Source organism: Zonotrichia leucophrys, chromosome 2 (assembly GCF_028769735.1).
Source record: "Zonotrichia leucophrys gambelii isolate GWCS_2022_RI chromosome 2, RI_Zleu_2.0, whole genome shotgun sequence".
NCBI lineage: Eukaryota > Metazoa > Chordata > Aves > Passeriformes > Passerellidae > Zonotrichia > Zonotrichia leucophrys.
The window spans coordinates 115176754-115194215 of record NC_088171.1 but is presented as its reverse complement, the minus strand read 5'-3'; positions in this window follow the sequence as shown (position 1 = coordinate 115194215).

Below are 17462 nucleotides of genomic sequence, written 5' to 3'. Positions count from 1 at the left end.
CTTTACAAATTTATAGTGTCCAAAGGAGGGCTACAAAAATGGTGAAGAGCCTTGAGGGGAAACCTTATGAGGAATGCCTGAGGTCACTTGGTCTGTTCAGCTTGGAGAAGAGGAAATGGGGAGACTCCATTGCAGTCTACAAATTCCTCATGAGGGGAAACAGAAGGACAGGCACTGATGTCTTCTCTCTGGTGACCACTGACAGAGCTCAAGGAAAAGGCCTGGAGCTGTGTCTGAGTAGGTTTACATCAGATATCCAGAAAAGATTCTTCACTCAGAGGGAGGATGGGCACTGGAAGTGCCCAGGGAAGTGGTCACATCTCCAAGCCTGACAGAGTTAAGAGTTTGGGCAACACTCTCAGGCACATGATGTGACTCTGGAGGATGTCCTGGGCCAGAAGATGTATGTCCATGATCCTTGTGGGTGCATTCCAGCTCAGGATATTCTGTGATTCTGTGATTCTAACTAGATGATCTTGAAAACCCCTTCAAACCCAAACCATTCTATGCTGACCTTGCTCATTACCCTGCCAAAATTAATTTCAATGGGCAATTGAGGTGTTCTCATTATCAACATTACAATGGGCAGCAGCTAAATGAAATCCTCGTGGTCACTCCAGGTAAAATAAGGAATGGGTCTGGAGATCTTCCTTCAAGTCTGTGCCTTTACCACCTGGAGAAAGAAACATCATCTACAGCCAGCTCTGCATGGGTACAGACAAGTGCAGTGACTGCATAGGAGTGGGGAAGATGCTAAATAGAAAAATGGTGAAGCAATTTCACTTTATTCAGAAAGCCTGCCTTTTATTTATTTTTTTTTAGAGATAGAACACAGCAGATGTGATTTATCTCAGTCCATATACCTTAGCCAGTTACTCTCACTTCCTAATTTCCTCTTACACGTATTAGAAGCTTCACCGCAATAGAGACAATATTTTGTGAAATGAGAACAGTCACTTAGGTCCCATTGCAACTTCTGCAATCATGAGTAGAAGGATAATCCAGTTTACACAGAACAGGATCTGAGCCAAATATGGTCTTATGTCTCTTGTCCCAGGATTACAGCAGGCAAGTCACAAAACTCTGCCTCTGTTTAAAATGGACATAATTATACTTCATAACTGCTATTGTAAAAATTCAGTATGCTGTCTGAGCACACCAAAATTATGCATGATGCAATCGTGTATGTTACATTTTTAGGTGAAGTAGCTGTACAAATCTTTATTAAAAAAAATAAACAAAAACCAGTATATGTTGGTGGCAAAGAAGGAAACTGAAGCATAAATTGTTCTGGGCAGGAAAGGTTTCTTGTCTGTCCTGTGCTGTATCCCATTTTTCAGTTAATTTTAAGCACATTTGTAGTGCCTGTGTGTCTCCATCTTTTCTCACTGCTTCAAGAAACTTTAATATCCTGGCCTGAGGATATAGCCCTGGATGAAACCAGAAACCTTAGGGAGTTAGTTGAAATCAGACTAAACAGGGAAATAGGTTTCCCAAGCACACATTTCCTTTTATTTAGCCACAAAACCTTCACTTTTGATAGCCTCCCTGAATGTAAACATGACCCTCTCTTCATTTAGGCTGGACATACAAGCCCGTAATTTGATTTGTTTAGCTAACATTTGTAACCTTCACTCCCTGTGGCTTGCTATAGGACAGGCTATAGAACAACCCTTCCTACCCGGGGGAGGGATGAGTTCTGGTAACTGAAGGAAGGAACTGGATGAGCAACTTGCTGCCTCCAGGGAAAATGAGAGATGAGAACCTTCCCGGTCCACCCTTCAAAAGGGAACAAAGTACAACATCCCCATTACAGTGGGTTTCCTGAGTGAGGCTCTTGGGATAAAGCTGAAAGATTAACCCCCCACCTACCTGCCTGCTGAGAAACTGCTCTGCAGTGTAAATTATGTGCTACCCAGCCCCATTGCACAGTTATACCATGTTGTGTTAATCATTCAGGGAAAGAGTTACAATCCAGCTTTCCTGAGGTTCAGGTGATGCCTCTAATTCATAAGCCAATTGATTGCTCTTTCCTCTGTAGTGAATTTTTTTTCTCATTACTTGTGAGCAGAGTGCTGAGAGGGAACCTGAGGATGTAGATCCTTCCTGGGGCATAAGACTATAGCCAGAGGATGGAGCATGGACTGCTGGGGTTCTATGCAAGAGGAGTACTTATGCTAAAGGTGGGCAAAAACCCTCTCCTTGCCTTTGGAGTGATGGGAAATCTTTTCTCTCTTTGAAACAAAAAAATGAATCTAAGCTTTTAATTTGGGTCTGAGGTGTAAGCAGGGAACTCTTAGTGGTGTTTGCATCCCTATCCCAGAATAAAGTACAGAGATTTACCGGAAGAAATTCCTCTGGTTTATGTAGCTTTAGGTTCTATCTCTATCTCTCTGTTAGTTGCTGTGTACCTCGCAGGAAACTTCCATATTAATTCTGAGCCTTGTGCAATGCCAAGGGCACTCTTATGGTCTACTCCTTGTCAAATGTAAATACTCAAACCCTCAAGATGATCAGTTAGGGAGTTTCTCCCCCCTTGCAGAAGAGCTCCACCATCTGTGCTGGACATGTACATCCATTTACGGATCCAAAATGGAAGATTTTGTCTTCATACATATCAGCGAGCACACTATGGGTATCCCACAGGATGTATGTGAGTGTTTCTGATAGCAGCATTAGGTCCAAAGGGCTTTACATAATTTTCCTTGCAATTGGGAAACATAAAAATTCAGTCAAATTACATATGTGCACATGAGAATGCAGAGGCAGCAATCATTCATGCATTGGTAAGTGGTCAAAAGAAATTGTCCTCATTTCCTCCACACATTTCCAAACACAATTGCATATATTGAAGTCCTTACTGTAAAGAGCCTGGCACAAGCTGAAGACAGATAGATCAGAAGATGTTAGATTATTTATTTTTCTCCTCCACTTAAAATGGTGAAACCTAAGTGATGCTCAGGTCCTTCAGGCACAACCCTAATACTGTTTTCAATTGCACTGTCAGACAGCATAAGCATAATGATACCGAATCTCCTGCCTATAGTATTTGCACTCCATTAATGCCTGAACATGCAGCAGTTTCAGTCTAGTAAAAGAGACCCTGCCTGAGAAATTTTTAGTTTAAATAAGCAAAGATGGAGGAGCTATTTCAAGAGACCTCGCTGAGGGATTAAGGGATGTCAGACTTTCTGGCTGGAAGCCTGTGGGAGGTCAGGGAACTGAACCGAGGGCTGCAAACCCCCAGCAGCATCAGTCTCCAAATTGCTCTTTACCTGGCAGCTGCCTGCCAGAGGGATGTGGTGGCTGCTAAATGAAAAGCAGATGGAGTTAAGTTTAGTTAAAGTAGACAGTCATAGCAACAAAGAGCTCTCATCTAATCACCCAGCAGTAGTAGGGCTGAAAATGCAATCAAGTTGTTTTCTATAAATCATTTTCACAAGATAAGAGGCCTGGCTATACAGCATGGCTCACTAAGTATTTACACTGTAAACTTTCCTGCCCTCAGCACCACCCCTTTGCTCTGAATTATTGCTTTAATGAATTTAATCATGAAATGTAACAGCTGGATAATAAGAACCCTATAAACTTCCCCCTCTTTTCCTTTTAAATTAAATTATATACTGGTAGTAAAAACACGATTATTTGAAGGTTGTGTTTATGAGAATTCTTGCCCTCTGAGGAGGGTGGTGAGGAAAAAAAAAGAATTAAAGTTTTTACTTACAAGAGAAAACAGCTTGTGGAAATAATTACACAACTTGTGAGCCTGCACAGCATCTGTATTTAACAACTTTATACTCAAGCCTTTGGAAACAGGCAAGTAGTCTGTCTTTCAGACAGCTGAATATATAAAGTGTCTCAGTTATTGTACTATTTTACTAACGTAATACCAAGATAAAGTGATTGAATCTTCTGAAGAGGAGCGGGAGGACGCTGATAATGTCTATTGTAATGAGGAACAATAATGGGCATAAAAGTTTATTAGCTCCACAGGTCACTGCACAGCAACAGCAGAGAAGCAATAAAACAGAAATTCAGTCATGTTCTGTTGGAGCCTTCAGCATGCATTGAACCTCCTCATTAGGTGGGTCACAGGCCTCCAAACAGGAAAGGTCCCTAGTGGATGGGAGAGTCAGGGAACAGAGCTTGGCTCCTTCAGCTGCACCTCAGCCAGGGTTCCTGACATTCACACAGCTCTTCTAGTTTCCTCTGAATGGGGTTTTAAAAGATTTTCAAGATTAACATGTTTTGGTTTACAGTCCATGTTCCCATTCACTTCTAGGTTCTCACAGGCTGGCCACACCAACATCTTTTCCTGCAACCCCAATCCCTTACTGAAGGAAATTGAAGAGAATGGTTCACTCCAATATTAAATAAACTCCTGTCCACTTAGGTCACTGCTGTGGCCTCTGAAGGATTTAATGTAAATAAAGGAATTAGATGACAGTGTATTTTTTACTTACTTTGTTTAAAGTTGTGCATTGTTTTTCTGGAAAGACAAAGCACTTTCCCTTATTTTGAGTTCTTGCATTTCAATTATGCTGGAAAACAGTGATGTTTGCCAAGCTGGTCTGTTTCCTGCTGCCAACATCTTCCTAACAATGTTTGAATGACTACGGGGACAGACATGTCCCAGAGCTGCCCTGCAAGCTCAGGTCTATCACAAGACAGAAACAGGACTGGTACTTGTATGAGCTCTTTCAGATGAGTTTTTCTTTCTAGCTCATACAGTAATTTTAATGGTACAAGTTGCTTGCGTGCATACTTTCAGGTGTTAGCAGCAGAAGTAAAACAGCAGAAGAAAGTGAGCTATTTTAACAGGGTATTTTCTGAGGATTTAGATGCTTCCCTCATTTGGTATCTAGCATCTTGTGCCTGTTTAAATAGTTGATTTGACAATAATATTTTAAAAGTCTTTGTTAAACCCATTAAAAAATCTCTGCAATAATGATATTCAGCCATTCAATAATAAATACAGCCTCATTTGGTGCAGTAGTTTCTATTTTCCTCTCCTACAGTTTGAAATCTGACAACACTTCAGCACACAAACAGCAGATGGGATTGTAACAAGGCTTTTAAAGTAATGAATATCCATAATTCTGCACTAAGGCTCAGTCTCTGCCCTTGGATGTCATCTAGGGTGCTGGTAATGCCACTAACAAAATAAGGCAGATTGCTGTTTGTCTCTCACACAAGTGAAATTCTATCAGTACAGTGTGCAGGAGTGTGCTGATGTTGAACATCAAGCTCAGGCCTTTGAGATGGAGGAGAGGGGGAGAAAGGGAAGTTGCATGAAGATATCAGCACAGTGCTGGGCCAGAGTGTAAATCCTGGGGATGGGATTTATGAGCTGTGGGGCTCTGTGGTGTGTTACACACTCCCAAGGCTCTTGGGCAGCCCATGGAGGGGCCTGAGAGAGGTCTCGAGTTAGCTCTGAGCCCAGAAAGAGTGAGCCTGCCTCTGTCCAAAATCTAATGAATCTCTGTCACTCTGCCAAGACGAAAGGAAAGAAAAGTTAATAGATGCATCAAAGTCCAGTTCCCACAAGCATCCCCCTGGGATATCAGACCAGCTGTGAGAAACACTTCAATCAGTCATGTAGGACTTTGCTCCCTTCTCACAGGGCTTCTTGTAGATTTTATCCCAAGCAGATTTCATATGAAAGGGGTATTGTTCAGGCCAGCCAAAGCCAGGGTCTTCTCCCCAGTCCTCCAGACCCAGAATAACAGGGTCACTCTCCCCCAGGAACTCTCTGAGTGATCTCCTGGGTCCTGCCTTCTTGATTGCTTCTGTGTTTTAACTTCCCAGCTGCCAGAACCTCAGCAGCACAGAGCACCTGTGCCTGGCCACCCTTGGGGCACAGGGTCAGATGCCCTCATGCCTGTACCTGCAGGGATGAGCCCCTGGTTGGGTCTATCAGGGTCTATCACCAGGTCTGTGAGGCTTGTTGTCTTCCCAGGACCAGAAAATTGTCAGAATAAACAAGGGAAACAACAAACTGGCCAAGGTGACTTTGTGACTTTGCAGGCTTGCAGGCAAACCTGCCTTGCCCTAGGGGGAATTTAAACAATTATACTCAGCAAACGGGGTTACTCAGCTAAAAATTCTCTGTGACCATGTAAAGGATGGCAGCTAAAATGGAGGGAGTGCATCTCCCTGCATTATTAGAAGTTACCGACTACTTTGGATTTTTTTTTTTAGATTTACTTTTACTGTTTCCTTTGCAAATTGTTAGGCACTTCTAAACACAAACCACTTTTTGCCCTTTCAACTTTCCTCACATTACAGCCCAGCTAACTCCATTAGCAAATAAAGTAAATAGCCAGAGCACTTATGAAAGTCTAAATTCCCTGAAGGTAATAACTGTATAAAACACATGGGAGTTGTTATTTCAAGGCAAGGAAATGGAAAGCTTTTAGTTTATCATTAAGCTGGCTCAGTATTTTGGTAGGCCTTGGCACTATTTATTAACAATTTATAAAGTCAAACTGGGGTGAATCTACGTAACCAATACATATTTCTGTACTGAGATGAGGGACTTGTGCTATTTGTCCTGAACTCCATGTAAACAGTGCTTAATAAGCTCTGACTTGGCTTTTCCTATTAAACTGTTTGCCTGTGAGAAGTGAACTCAAGTCACTGCATGTTCCTGTAAGAATTATCTCTCAATGCAGTACTGATGTCAGGAAGCATCTCTCCAGGCTGCCATTAGTTCAAAATGCAATATTTAGAAACAATACCAGTTTGAGGAATCTCTGAGTTCCCACAAAAGTATTAGAAAGTATTATCCTTATGCAGGAAGGGGCAGGGATGAATGACTAAGAAAGAAAAACACCCCACAAAGGAGAACAAGAGAAGACATTGTCACAGATGTGATCCCATGGGAACCTAAGTCCATCAGCTTATGTTGCAAGGACATGCAGGTTCCAGGTTTTGCCTGGCATATTTTCTAGCTCTAGCCTGACTTTTCTGGTCCCATCTTTTAGTCCTTCAAGTCTTTGTTCCCCTGAATGCTCTTTCCTTTTGGCAGTTCTAGTGTCTCAATGGTTAGACCAAGCCTATATTAGTTCTTCCATGGTATTTGCAACGCTCAGCAAAACTGTGAAAACATAGAAATAAAAACCTCAGGTACTAACTTTTGTCACCATTTAGTAAGATGGGTACTTTCATTTAGAAAAGCTCTGCTTATGAGATGCCCACCTGTCCTGGATTTGCCAAGAAAATTGTATTCTATTTGCCATCTGTATGGCAGTTGTCTTCTGTTAAGTGGGCAGTTTTCCTTATCTCTTCCACAACCACTCCTCCCTCTGGGGAGACATCTGCTGATAACAGGCTACTGAATGTCACTGCATGACTGATAAGAACTAGAGCATCCCAGTGTAAGATGCTCCGCCCAGAGGGAGGGGCCAAGCATTCCTACCTGGATATAACCTTGAGTTCTGGAACACCAGCATGGCTTCTCCACTGGATTTCCCAGAGGAACTGCTGCCTCTTCCACTGGATCTTCAGAGGAAGACTATACCCTTCTACAGGATCCCTGCTCCAACAAAACCACACCTGACACTCCAGGAGGACTGCAGCCACAATTGCAATTGGACTGCTACCAACACCCTGACCAACAGGGTGTCGTGTTCTGACCCTGTCAGTGTTGTTTTGGTTTACTGCATTGTTTATTTTATCTTTTTATTTTCTTCCCTAGTAAACAACTGTTATTCCTGCTCCTGTATTTTTGCCTGAGAGACCCTTAATTTAAAATTTATAGCAATTTGGAGGGAGGGGTTTACATTTTCCTTTTCAGGAGAGGCTCCTGCCTTCCTTAGCAGACACCTGTCTTTCAAAACCAAGACACCACCTGAGGCCTCATTCATTCTGTTGCATACGTGTGTTACCTCAGGGGAGGACACCGGACAGACACCCAGATGTGCACAGGGGTTTTCTTCTGACATTCCTCTAGGGCTCATGTGCTTTCTATAAATAGCCACAAACTGACTGACATTGCTCAAAACCCCACCAACTTGCAAATGATGACAAAATCAAGTTACTAGCTGTGAAGATCATTGCATTAATGTTATTTAAGTTACAACCAGACTGGCATTTTAGCTCACTGTTTTCCACTCACTAATCTCCTCTGATAGGCTAAGGGCATCTTAGCTCTTTGATAATTTGGGCACTCACCATTTGTGGTATCATGCAGAATCAGAGGCTATGGGCTTAATTCTGTGGGCAGCCCTTCTCAGTTTTCCTGTCTGCAATGCATGCTGCTGATACATGACCAGTATCATTCTCCAGAGAATGTAGGGCAGAATTACCTTTTTGAAAACTTTTTTTGTGTGTCTGTGTTGTCAGTTTGCTGAGGCTCATATCTTGATTTTGAAGGAACCAGAGCCTGGAAATGGATGCATTGATAGTGGGCCTGAGAGAAAATACATAAAGTTATTGTGGGATTGCATACAGATTAAAAAGAAAAGATAAGCCAACTGCCCAAAAGCTTCCTGATTATTTAATTTCTTATATTTTATACTCTGTGGATAGTAAGACTGCTCAAGCCTGAGCTGACAATTATGAACAGCAATTAGTGAAATATGCTGCCTGTTAACTTTGACACAGCCTCTATTATGAATCACACTCTTCATATATGAGGAAATAAAGTAATAATTTAGTATATTTTGTGTGGCAGCGTTTCTGCAGTAATCCATTTCAGAAAAATAATAGAAGTGGGATTAGTAGAGAGAGGAAAAAGCCCAATCCTGTTTGTCCTTCCTTTCCCATGGGGCACAGGGAAGGGAGGAATTCTCACTTTTCCATGTTTAGGTATAATGCAAAACTTCTCTTTCTATTAGAAATCTCAATTTTAAAAATCTACTTTAAAAAATGAATTGCAAATTTGAATTGCAGCTAAAAAAAAATTAATATTGAAGGTTCATAATATTACTCATTGCCCATTTCTCTCTGATGACTGCTCAAGGAACCAGGATGATTAATTCAGATGTAGAGATATGCACTGTAACTCACAGGCTTTCCACCTTCCAGTGAAATGGAAAAGATTGGGCTGAGTTCACTGAAAGCAAACTGTCTTCTCCTGTTCTCTGTTACTGACTGAACCAAGATTGTTCCCCTAAGGCCTTCTGCTCACCCTGAGAATTGGCATAGTTTTGTTGATTTTTCTCTCTTTTTAAGAGTCCAATTTGTAAAGTAAGTCTCAGTTTGCTTGTAAACAGGTTTATTTATGTTTTTATCAATATCTTCTATCAGATTGTACTCTCCTAAGGGAACAGAAATATAATTTCTTTTCCAATCTGCTGTGCTAAACAGCCTTTTTTTCTTTCCTTTACTCATTCAAGGTCAGTCTAGAACCAGATATCTGTTTTTAACATCATATTTTGTATGATGCTTCTCAGATTACACTCTGTGGTAGCAAGAGTGGGTGGGACATGAGCACTTTACAGAGTATTTAAAGAATCAGTTGCATCTTTCTTGCATGTTGCTACAGCCAAGTTCCCAGAAATCTGTCCATTTCCAGCTCAAAGACCAGAAACCACTCTCTTTGGAAATGTTTGAAATATGGGTTACTTTGGTACTTTGCCCTTTACTGCAAATGTTTTCCTGATAAAATATCACAGACTTTCCATGAATACACATAAACTAATGAACTCAAAGCTTTCTTTAGTTCAGGAGCTCTATTATCGTGATTGCTTGATGGCTTTACATCTTTGGACTAATAAATATGTAATTTAGTGTTCACAGGAGATAAGTAGTCATAACTCTGTTTATGATTGTATTGTCAGCCAATATGACATGCCTACTTTTGGGTACAGATATGGCACACAAAAACGGTCATCACCTTCCTCTTTGCTCCCCCTCTACGAGTGAATACAAGACTGACTAGCTAAACCACATTAAAACTGAGTTCTTTACAGTACTCTGGTGTTTAGAGATAATACTTTGGTGTTCTAAACCCCATCAGAAAGAATACTAAGCCTGGAAATTATCTTAATCTGGGTAAATAATTCATTACAAATTTGACTTGATTTCTTTGTTAATAAAAATGATACTATTTTCTCTTGACCTGCAGTCTTCTCTCCTGACCTCCAGAGCAGCCACCTGCAGTTCTGCCTCCAGCCTGGCTCCCTGCTCTGTGGGGCAGGGCATGATCCCCTAACTGGGGCCCTTCTGGAGCAGAGCACTGCACACTCTCCTGCACTCATTTGGCATTCATGCACCCCAGTTCTCCTGCTGTGAGGGTCACATCACATCACATTATGATATTTCTATGTTTAAATGACAAGGTAATGCTTCTGAAGTTTGATGCACAAAGAGTCAGAAGACACAAGCCTCAGTGCAGTTTGGCAGCACAAACATCCTATAGAGCCTTTATGAGGACTAGAAACCCTGCAAGGCAGACTCTGACTTACAATCCCCCTTTCCCATCCTGACATTTCTAGCTTGGCTACAGTAGTCATGAAATAATTATGAAGGGCAGAAAGACTCCTGTAAGAATTGATCTATATTTACATGAGATTCTGTTGCAGAAGAGGAGGTTTTTCAGATTAAAAATCAACTGTACTCACAGTGAAACAAAATCATTTATTATTTAACCCTGGGATGGCAGAGGGGAAGAAAGTCCATAATTATTATTTAGTTCTTAGCTAAGAAAAATATGTACTAATATTGAAATTTATTTTCTCCTTTGATACATCTTCCCCCATTTGGCTACCTTTTTTAACATGCCTGTCTTGATGTCAAATCTTTTATCTTCCTGTCCTATAACATCATTAACAAGAACTGAATCAGAAAACCCCATTTGCTACACTGTATGTGTGGTATTTTCAGGATCCCCCTTTTTCTTCCCCGTTATGGGGAAGAAACATGACTCTGACTCCATGTTCTTAGAAGGCTAATTTATTATTTTATGGTATTGTATTATATTAAAGAATGCTATACTAAAATTATACTAAAGAAAAGAGAAAGGATACTTACAGAAGAATTAACAAGATACTAATGAAAAACCTGCAACTCTCTCCAGAGTCCCAACACAGACGGAGCGTGATTGGTCATTGAGTCAAAACAATTTATGTGTTGGATAAACAATCTCCAAACCACATTCCAAAGCAGCAAAACACAGGAGAAGCAAATGAGATAATATTATTTTCCTTTTTCTCCGAGGCTTCTCAGCTTCCCAGGAGAAGAAAAAATCCCTGGTGAAGGGATTTTTCCAGAAAATATGACAGTGACACTGTATGCATATGAATTAATATGTTATATGCACTCCAAATACAATAACACATTATACAGACATGATATGCCATAATAATTGAGTGGCCTTCAGGATTTATAAAAATGCCAACTTCTTTGTAATTATTGGCAGTAGTATCTTTTATATAAAAAAGTTATGATGCTGTTTTGCAGCATCTGTTTGGTCCTGGGAAGGAAGAAGGAAGGGGGGAGAAGAAATGGACACTCAATAGCTTTTTGGGCAGAGTCTCTAGCTGCCAATCATACACGACATCATCACTTTTGGGATGGTAAAGACGTGGAAATATCCTCTCTGTGGTGCTTGTGGGCGTTTGTGCAGATGTCCAACTGCTCTGTTCTGCTTCAGTCTCAGGTAGATACCTTTCACACCCTCCACTAATCAATAGCAATCACAAATGCCATCTGCCAGCTGCACAGATTACACAGCAGGGAGGGCACTTTCAGCAGTGCTGGCTGAAGCCACACATCACTTGTGTCTCTGGAAGTAGGTGCTCAGCACCCAACACTTCCCCTGAGCACAGTAAAACCCTGTGCCTTGCTGCAGTGGCTGCCATGTGGTGTTTTGGGCTTCTTGCCAGCCTCAAAGGAGTCACCTGGCTTCCCAGAAGCTTCCCAAGCTTTTGCAGTGGAAGTGTTCTCCAATAGTATCTGGTGCTGCTCAGATATGCCACTGACAGAAATACAAACAGGTATAATGGCATTTTTGGAGCAGGTCTCTGTTTCCATAAATGAGATGCAGAAGACCTATCTGCAAACATGGTATTTGAAGCTCCTAAACCTTCAGCCTGACCTGCGAATAACCTGTGTTACTTTAATTCTTAAAGAATTACCAACACCTTAAAGCAATAAATATAATTTATGAATATATTTGAGACCAGAATTCATAAAGTTCATCCAAAGTCCTTTCAACCTTCAGCTTTTCATTTTTAACAATTTTACAAGACATTTATATTCCTGCACATTCTGCAGAGATAAGAATTTTTTGTTACGTGGTGTAATTCTGTAATTTACAGGATCATTGTTCAGCACATCTGGGTTTCCATAATTGTGAGAGTCCAGAATTTCTTGTTTAAAGGTTTCATAACTTCATTTACTATGATACTCAAATTTTACAATGCACATTATATGCAACTTTGAAGCACTGCATAAAATATTTATACCATGCCTAGATGTGGCAGCTACATTTGCGATTACATTTTTATTCCTGTTAATTATAAATCAAACATGAAGTGGTGATTGCTTTTTTTATTCCCTTGGCAAGAATGTTTGCAATAAAACTATCTCTGTGCAGAGTCCTTCTGACAGCTCACCAGCGCATCAAACTCCAAATTGTGAAGAAAATTCCCATATAAAATGCATAAGATATTATTCTGTGGAAGTTTTCAAGGTCTCCTTCAGGCCTACCACTTGACTTTGGCTTTGCATAAATTGTAAAGCTCTGTCTGAGTGGTGTTCGTAACAGATAATGGCATCATAACTCTTTATCAGTACTTTTCTAGAGCATCCAGTTTTCCTGCTGGAGGCTGCCTGCAGCTCAGTCATCAGCAATATGGCCTGTGTTCCCTCAAATATACACTGACACAAAAAAAGCGCAAACTTTTGGTTGAAGGCTGTGGCGGTGTTCCACTAAACACATCACACTCTCTGCCCCATCAGACAGTCCATGAAATGTAGGATAGTCCAGATCATACACTATGCCTCTCCATCAAAAACCCAAACATTATCTCCAAAACAGATTATATTCAGTCAGTACAGCCACCAGATACATTCTTGTTTCACTGAAAACTAACCTGCTTGCTTTGCTAAGTAAAGTAGGGATTGTGAAACTTTCATGTAGAACAGTAATCCTGATTCTCATTCTGCCAGCCCTGACAGCTCAAACCCAGCCATTCCATCCCTTCTTTTAAGTATCTGAGGGGCATTTACCTTGTTAACACATATAAATCATTTTGTTTTGCTATCCTACAAGTTAAGAGTGGTATGCTGGTGTAACTTTACAGTCTACTCTCCAGTTATGACTGATTCAACCTAACAGAACTGCAAATTGCTCCATAAATTATAGAGAATGACATCTGTGGTAATGCTGGTGTACTTGTTATAAGTAAGCCAGCTGAATTCTTCTGCTCTGGCTTCAGTCCTATTTCTCCTTGGTCTAGCTGCACATTCTCCATCTTCACACTTGAACAGCTGCAGAAGAAATTGTTTAGTCAGATTTGTGGGTTTTTTTCATTTTAATAAATTTGTACAAATGGACCACCCTCTACTCACTGGTGCTGAACAGCAAGTACATAATTACTGTAACAGTGCTTAAGGTATTGATGGTACACGTATGTAGGACTGGATGTCATAATTTTAATAGTACACACTGTTTTATGTATCATTAGCACTTCAGCTGAAATCCTCATGTCTTAGAGGCCAGCTAAAATTGTGTTCTTTGTGAGGTTGAATGTCTTATTATTTTAGGACATAATTATATGAGTAAAATAAACTCCTGAGCAGCTTTTTTAATGAGAGCTTCCATTTAATTACATTAATTTTGTTAGTAACTGGAATTTTTCAGTAGCTCATTTAATTACTGATATAGATATCATTCCTTTCTTTTTCTTCCCTAGTAGCAAATTCCACACACATATTGATTAAAAAAAAATCAGTTAATGATTTTTACACACAAATCATTCATCAGCAATTCATTATAGATGTTTGCTACTTCAAAATCAAGATAGCAGTTGCTTTGATTAGAAACATGAGCTTCTGTACCATAAAAAGCTTCTGAGCCTTGATAGGCTAAGCCACGTTCCTAATGCCATGTGTCATAAACAGATAGTAAATAAAAAGCTCGTTAGCATTCATGTGATACCTTAATGGATTTTTTTCTCCCCAAATGCTATTTTAGTGTTACTGTAGGTAAGAGAAAGGGCAGTAAATAGGTGCCTGGTATAGGGATACTCCTTTCTGTATTCAAATACATTCAAAAGATGAAATTCCATTTCTTATCCTTTTAAAGCTAAAGAAAAAAGGCCTTGTACAGCAGACATCATCACTACTAAAAACCCAACAAACCCTAACTCCCGCCAGCACCGATACACTGAGAACTATTTGGACAATTCAAAGAGCAGTCTCCAGTGAAGCCAGCTCATGATGTAACTACAGTCTCTCCCCAAATCCTTCATAGTTTTAGGCTGAGATTTCCAGAATCCTAAATGACTGTGCAAATGGGAACAGCAGACTCACTGCAAGCATTTGACCAAAATTCTCTAATGCAAATCAGTGATCCAGGCTGTGCTGCTTTTCAGCTTGTTTTAGGAATGGCTTTTAGTCAGGCTCTAAAATAGACAAAAATCATTGAACCAACTTTTTCTTCTCAGTCTCTGAAATAATGAGTTGGTGTTGGACTGCAGATTTATGAGCAAGTATCTGATAGGCAGGAAGGGCTGCAACAGATTATAAGCATTTATTCCTACAGAGAAAAAAGCTCCAAACTCAACAACAAAGTCTGTATAAAAAGATAAATAACCATGAATTAAAATTCATCTCCCAGAGGGATCTAGCTCCTCAAACTCCCCTTTAAAAGCATGATGTGTGATAATGTTTGATCATCAATAAAAGCAATAAAATGCAGCATTAACAGAGTTTTGAGTCCTCAATCCCAAGTTCAATGTTAATTTTTATGGAGAAATCTAGGTGTTACTTCTTGATTTGCTAAGTCAATATTTTTACAGACAGAACTACTCAGGAAAAAAAAGAGACAAATGAAAAAGCTCACACTTGAAAGATTATTTTGAAGTGTCAAGTCAAGGAAACTTGCAGATGAGGCAATCCCAGCTGTCTGTGCAAGGAGTGCACCTCACATAATCTCTGGGATGCAGTCAGAATGGAAAGGGTCCAGGAGGACCCCAGGCTACAGTCTGTGCTTGTTCCTGTCTCACATTGATGGTTTTCATTAGGTCTCCCCACCCAGACAGGCTGGGAGACAGAACTCCAAGGTTTCCCCAAGACTTTCCTGCCCCTGCCTATGCTGAGCAGTGCCATGGCCCAGAGAGTATCTTAATAACATGGATTTTACTGGGGAAAGGGGTTCAGAAGTGTTTTAGAACAAAAAAAAAAAACCACCAACAAAAAAAAACCAACAAAAAAAAAAAAAAACCAAAAAAAAACCAACCAAAAAAAAAAAAAAAAAACAAAACAAAAAAAACCCCAAAAACAAAACAAAAAAAAAGGGCAGCATCCTTCAGGATGTCTTTCCTAGCTGTTGTGCTGCTGCTCATGGGTAGAACTCACCTCCAGGAATTGTAAAAGTGCTGTCTCCACTGAGGTCAGAGTTGTGCAGTTAAGTAGAGAAACGAATCAAGAATGTATTCTGTACCTGGAAAACAAAAAAGACCACAAAAATTAAATTCACTGCTGGTAAAAATTACTCTTTTAGTATGGAATTGTCTTAGCATTTATTTCAGTTGGGAGCTTCTGCAGCTATGCTGTGAAAGGTCAGGATAATGATAACAGCATGGGGTTTTACCCTCTGCTCATGTTTCCAGCTACTGCTTTTGCCTATCTGCCACATTTATAATGCTGAGAAAAGGTGAAACTGTTCTTAAACAGCTGAGGGAAGAGTGCTAGCTACAGAAAATGAGGCATTTTGCACAGTGGTTGCACATTATCTTGGGGATTAAATGCTTGAAGGGAAACTTGTAGCCCAGGTGTCTGGGTGGGTAGAGAAATGACAACCACAGTTGTACAGGGTTCCAAGTGCATGTCATTCTAAGAAAACAGTCATGAGTATTATGACAGCTGCAGTACTGGAGAGCAAGGAAATCTTACAGTCCGGGTGACAAGTGGAACCTATACTTTCCCTTGCAGAGGAGAATGTCTGTTCTTATGACAATTAATTCCTGGATTTCTAAATAATAACTATATTATAGAAGAGAACAAAAAAAATCTCTTCAATAATTAAGTAATTAACATTTAAAGTATTGAGGGAAATAATAGAAGAATAGATTTCTGAGTCAGTTTTGATGTCAATTATTCTGGTGGGAAAAGGAGGTGGATGCTCAGCTTTCAGAAAAGCTCCACTTGGGATTTCAGTGTGACTGTTCCTGGTCTTCCACAATGGCCAGCAAAAGGTATGGCTCCAACAAAGCCCTCCAAAGGAGAGGCAAGCAGGCTTTGCTTTTAATTGCAAACTCATACATTTAAGTCTTATATATTTAATCTATATAAGATTACTTAAATGTAAGGGAAGTAAACTTCCTCTTTCAGGAAGGCGAGATGCACAATCAAAAAACTTTGTGCTCTGGAAAAGGGTAAGTTCCCTAAAGGAGGGGAATGTTAGTGAGGAGAAGGCTCATCAGCGCAATTCTGCTCTGCCCTCACCCCAGGCCTCCATGGGTGTTTTCCACAGGACAGCTCTAGGCCACAGTGTCCATTGGTGGCACACAAGGATGTGCAAAGTCCAAGCAGAGAAGGATTTGAAGTCTGTCTGATCTGCTAAAACTTGAATAAAAGGACAACCAAGAGCAACAACCAAAATAACCTCAAACTAAGTGAATCGAAGTCTCTTGACCTTGTGAGAGGTGAGGTAGGGGTAAGGGGATAAAAGCAGAGCTTATTGGTACTTACTGTATACCAATATCTTTGCCAACAGGGTAATTTTGCCAGCCATTCCTAAATTTATCTTGAGTGTAAAGAGCTGGACCATATTCCTTTCATGGGGACAATTTGCTCTCCCAAGCTCTGGCTGTCAGTCACATTTTGGCTAAGCTGTTTCTTGTAACTCCCTTTCAGAAAGCTAAAGTCCTAGGAACAGCCATTAAAGCTATGTGTGCCAGCACTTCAGAAAGGGAGGACACCTGTGAGCTCTTCAGCTCATATTTAGAAATCACTTCAGCCCCCAAAAGCCTCCTGTTATCCTGCCCAGTAAGTCTGACCTGCTGCCACCCTGGCCAGCACATCGTGTCCCTTCCTCCAGCGTCTGTCCTCTTTTACATAAGACAAGGGTCTGCAGTGCCAGTGCTCTGCAGCATCACAGGGACTGTCAGCCAAAGCTGCTCATCTCTGCAGCCCCCCCCACATCTCTGGGATCTGCCTTCCAGACCTGCTGAAAGGAGGCTAAGAGATAAAACAATGCCAGTGAGAGCAGGCAGCACACAGAGGCTGGTGTAATTTGTATGACTGTAAACACAGGAGTCTATATTTCACACATTGCACAGAACAAA